This window comes from Chanodichthys erythropterus, chromosome 12 (assembly GCF_024489055.1).
Source record: "Chanodichthys erythropterus isolate Z2021 chromosome 12, ASM2448905v1, whole genome shotgun sequence".
In the NCBI taxonomy this organism is placed as follows: Eukaryota; Metazoa; Chordata; class Actinopteri; order Cypriniformes; family Xenocyprididae; genus Chanodichthys; species Chanodichthys erythropterus.
Window position 1 is genome coordinate 15,028,877 of NC_090232.1, and position 6,000 is coordinate 15,034,876.

Sequence of the window (6,000 nt, forward strand, 5' to 3'; positions counted from 1 at the left end):
TTTGTTTTCATATTTCTGTTATTTTCGCGAGCTACTGGAACAGTGATAAAGATCGTCCTGTCGATTGCGATCGACAGGTTGGCGACCACTGCTCTAAAAGAATATCTGTAAAAAAAAAAAAAAAAAGAAGAAACAATTTTACACAGTAAAATACAATTTTCCATTGAAACAGTAGTATACCATAAAAACAATGCATTCTGGGTAATATTATTTGTAGTTTTCAGGAAAGTAGCCTATTCTTTCTTGAAAATGACAAATAATATTACCCAGAATGCATTGTAATATACAAAAGTAATATACCTTAAAAAACACATGCATTCTGGGTAATATATTTCGAAAAATAATTAGAAATTTAATGGCAAGTTATTATAACACAAAGTATAGTCATATAAATGTATATATATATAAAACCTTTGCAAGATTTATGATGTAAATATTTGTGTCATCAGTCTGTGAAAAGCCTCTATTGAAAAGCTGAAGTGTCATTTTGGTGCCCCTAGTGGCATCAAATGGTATTGAAAAAGATAATTTGCTTACTTAGATTTCTCTGCAAATTAAGCCAGAATCAAAAACAAGTATTTTAACATAAAAACTTTGCTTAAATAAAAATGTCTATAACATAACATGTCTCATTAACATAATATGTCAAATATATCATCAGCCAGTCTCATAAACTGATTATTGGCACTATATTACCAACTTAATGGTGTTAAATTCTTGAGTGTTTGCTTGAAACAAATAAAATGCTTCCTCTGTTTTGTCTCTCTCACACACATACACACTGAAGGCCAAGAGTTATAAAAATCAATGAGAAGGCCTCACTTCCAAATCTGGATTTAATTTAGTGTTAAATCAACACTAATTAATCATTAATTAATTAAAGTGCTTAGCCGGAACAAACTACTTTCATGATCCCTGAAGTCTCTGGGGAGAATATTTCTCCTCCCTTTCACTTAAAATGTGCCACTTTTAAGCACTCCATTGGTCTATTCAAAGTTTTTCTTGCTGAAAAACCCAGATGTGCACAAATGACTTTTTAAATAACGCTTGGTTTGCTACCAAAAATGGCACAACTCACTTTGAGTTAGTCACGTTTGATTAGATCCACCCACATTATTTTAGCACGCAACACGATATAGATTGCTAATTGTTCAAAATTAATATGTGTTCTTTGTAAAAGGCATCGGCAGCCCATGCGATTGGAGACTAATGCTAACGGCAGCCGAATATGATGCAGTCAGTATCGTTTCACTGAGCTGAGGGACCCCATCACACAGTTTTAGTGTGGATATGCTTCAGTGATAACCAAAGAGACAGCCTGCTCTGGTGCTGCCATTGTGATGACATGTTTAATAGGCAGTCCTAATGACACACACACATCATGGGACCTTTTGGGAAGGCAAGAAGTCACCGCAGTGACAGAATGTCTGAAAAACGCGAATGATTCAGGACTGTTATTTACATCTTTTTCCCGTAGCTGTCACAGTTTTCCACATGATCGAATGGAATTGCATATAGAAGAGAAACAATGAGAGATTACTTTCTCAGATCTGAGAAAACAACATGACCTAACTGGGAGGAACCCAAGCCTTGTGTGCCGGGATAAATTGTACCCGTGAGAATGTATAGCCACCCACCTGCATGCCAAGAAACAAACACAGACCTCCTCCGAGCCAGTCATTATAATAAATGGCGGTATGAAGGGAAATAGAGTTGGACTGGGGTAAGGAAGTGGAAGAGACGGAGTAAGTGGTGGCGGGCATTTCAGTTGTGACCCCGTTTACACTTGGTATTACACTAGGCACTGTACAGGAATGTGTGAATGTACTTGCTTACAGTGTGATAGTGTGATTTTAACCATATTTTTGATGGCGTGTCTTTATGAATACTAAAATAAATGGAAATTCAATAGTAGATACATTGGATTACTCATTCATTGTATCGATCTTCATGTAAAAGCAACAATATTTCAAATGCATCCACTTAAAGGTGCAGTAAGCAATTTCTGAGAAACACTGTTGAAAGTGAATTGTACAGGGACCTGGGGCATATTCTTCGAACGTCGCTAACTCACTTAGCTGGATTTGACTGATGGCGGTTTGGCATGATCTTGGATTGTTCGGTTCTTCGACGCTCATCCTGGACTTGCTGTCATAGCAACAGGTCCGTAAGCTCAAACCTGCTCAGGAGCAGGCTTACTTCATGTAAACAGGATTAGATTGCATCTTTTTAAGCGGAGGTGATGCTTAAAGTCTGTCCCAGCCACTGTTAGTTTCCCACAAGAGTACCCTACACTGTAAAAAATGACCGTGATTTTAACAGTAAAAGACTGTAAAAATTCACAGAAAGTTTCCGTACTATATACAGTGAATAACTGAAATAGATCTAACGGTACATTTAATGTAATTTTACAGTAAAATACCGTTAAATTCACAGTTTTTGGAAGTGAAAAATAACAATCCATTGTAAAATTTACAGTGAAAAACAGTAAATTGACATTCCCACAATTCCCTGCGTGACACTTCACATTTGATATATTTTCGTTGAAATAACTCTGTTTCTTTTTAGTTTTTCAATTTTTTTTTCTAATCAGTTATGTACATTAGGGTTTTATGTTACATCTAATGTTGTTAAATTAATGTTTATTGCATTTTTAAAATTTCATGCATGTTACCATGATGGTGTTTAGTGTGTGTGTGAATGACACTCTGTGCACCTTCTATATGTTAGTGTTGTCCTTCTCAGCTTGTGGAAAATCTTTTTGTGAAAAGTTTGTGATGAACTTTGATTCATCATGTGACTCTTATCACCACTGTGTTTGGTGACTGTCAGTATATTATAAAGGTATAAAACAGATATTAGTACTTCATTAGGTTGGTAAATGAACATTATATCAGTTAATGAAATACGTTATTTTACCGTAAATTTAACAGATCTTTGAGAGATTCATTCGTGAGGGAATAATTACGTAATATTTTTTATTGGAGTCTTACACACATGATGTAGCTACAGATGTCTATGCCGTAGCCTACATGCATTTGTGCATTTGAACCACGACAGATATTATGGGAGTGGCTTGATGAAGCGCAGGAGATGCAGATAACTTGATCTTGACCCTTAAGAAACTTTAATTAATGCTGTCAAATATGCTTCAAAGGTAAACTAGTTGCTAATTACACCATTGAAATAAAAAATTGCCTGTACAAATACTAGAAATTGTGAATATAGCCTAAATAATTGGGTAATCATGTAAAAGAAAAAAAAATAGTGCACATTTCATTTATCTATTATAACATTTATGTTGTTCTTCTGTCATTTATTCACTTGGCTGTTTCCTTATAAATGTCTAGAAATTCGTCAAGTTTTTCGTCAGGTGTCTTTTCTCATTCTATAATGTCATTATGTTGCCGTCTTGACTCCAGCCAATCGCTGCATTGCTGATCGTGGTTTCGTGTATCGATACATCTGCCCTTCATGGAACACAAGAACACGCAGTAATCTTAGACAACTTAATGCAGATATTTTAATCCAATCTGCAAATTCATTTGAAGAACCAAATTAGCCAGAGTTCAGTTATCTGGCCTCTGTCAAATCATCTCAGATGTATTAAGCGAGGTACGAAGAATATGCCCCAGGAGGGGACATGTTTGGTTCACTTAATCCACATTCACATGAAGCCAGAACTTTCCCTATCTATCTTCTTTTCTTTCTTTTTTTTTTCTTTTTTTTCCTCATTCTAAATTCAAAAAAAAAAAAATTTAAACAGCATCATCTCAAGAAATATATGCATACACACTAGGCATGTGACGGTATCAAATTTTCATGTTGCGATTAATTGATGAAGCTTTTATCACGGTATACAGTATTATCACGATATTAAAATAAGTTATAAAACCATTTTTGTCATAGTTTAACAGGTTTAAGAACTATTTTTGTAATACAACAAAAACAACTCTGACTGATATTTTCAAACAGATTAAAATGCAAAAGAATTAGGCTATAAAGAACAACCGATAACTCTTTACTCTATTTAATGCATTAACTAAGATTGAGCAATAGCTACATTTGTTACAGAAAGTGTTATTTTTTTAATGTTAATGTTAGTTTAGAAACACAACTGATCATTGTTAGTTTTATCTCAGGTCCATTAAATAAGTTATTTTGATTTTAGTAATGTTATTAAATAGTAACATGAAATTAACATTAATTAATAATAATTAATACTTTAAGTATTTTTATTGTCAGTTTAGTGATAATGAATTAACATGTTAACTAATGAAGCTGTATGTTTTCAAAGTTTTACTGAACAATAACAAATAATCAAAACATTTCTAATCATTAGGGCATGTTGTAGTCCAGATTAAAATATAAAAATGTTTAGGTTTGAAAATAAATATCCTTTTAAGTCTTTTTTAATTATTCAGTTTTTGGTGCTGTGATGAACAACACTGATGCTGTAGTATGTTGAAATGAGTATTCCAAAGATACCCGGATGGTGTACTTTTTCCGGTTAGAATTCGAAGTGCAGATCCGTGCACACTTCTAACGGCTAATATTGCCCATAACACATTGCGCTGTGGACGAGGATTCGATTAGAACTACAAATACGAATAAAAAGTGTTTAAAAACTACAAACATGACGGACGTGCGAGGTACGACGGTTAAGATAAAGGGGCTTGAATGATTAATAAGCAGTGTCTAACCTGAGAAAAAGATATTTATTAAATGTTATCCACATTATATTTCATCTGCAACAGCGTTGTGAACTTTTATAACGATGTGTTTGGTCATTAACTTTTAAATGCATCATTATGCAAAGATGAGGAGAGTTCTCTGCATGAAAGACCCATGACTGGCAGATCAACGTGCGACTACATTTCTCTCCGAAACGGTAGGAAAATAAATTTAATTCAATGTGGAGGATTTTAACTGTGACAAGATGATTGACAGGGTAGTTTAAACAGTTACAGGTTGAGTAACTAAGCAACAGAACGTCCGTTAAAGACGCAGTTATTACGAGGTAGTATGTCCCAAAACTTGCATACTCTTCTACTACACACTCAAAAGTATGTACTTTTTCTTTACAAAAACAGTACATACTTTTAGGACGTAGTATAAGTAGGCAAATTGGGACGCAGCATGAGATTACAAAAAAATGAATGGCTGTTTGAAGCATTTTAAAAACTTCACTAGCGCAGTTACTTTGTTTGCACGGTTTCCGTGGTAACCGCTGCACGCTACTGTTCCATCAGCGCCCTCTGCTGTCAGAGAGTCAACGCGCACTTTCATTCAGCTCGTCTCCTTCACTGTCCCGCCATGTACTTCTCGTGCACGTTGGGATTGTTTACATCTGAGCGTGTGTCCTTTTGACGCAGAATACAGCGGTGTTGTGCATTTTATACGATTGATGGGTAAAGTATTCTGAAGTGCCGACGATTACAATATCATGCATATTCATTATCGCTATTTATCGCATTACCGAATATCGGCACAAGTCTAATGCACACAAAACCAACTCAAAACAAAGTAGTATACATGCCATTCCAGTATGTGGTGCTGTAATTCTAACAACAGAGATACACTAAAAACAGTAAAGAAGACTTGGAGTATGCGCATAAACAACAAGAAGACGAAGATGGCGAAAACAACATCAATTAGCTCAGTAGCTTCTGCAGCACAAACACAAGCATGTAGGTTGTTGTTGTTGTTGTTACATGACGTAGTGGTGTCTGACTAGTGTGATTTATTTTTCCCAAACCAGTCCAGCAGAAATCCAGTTCTAAACATTTCATTGGTCATGTCAATCACAGTAACGATTGCCTACACCCAACACTGATCCCTAAATCTACCCGTCACTGTAACCTCAGCCAATGAAATTGGTTGCAGGACAGGGATTTGAACCGTTCGGCGGGGGAAAAAAATCACGTTTCTGACTAGGGTCGAGAAGTGGGATGACATCATCATTTCACAAAATATACGGATTGGCTGTACACACAAAAA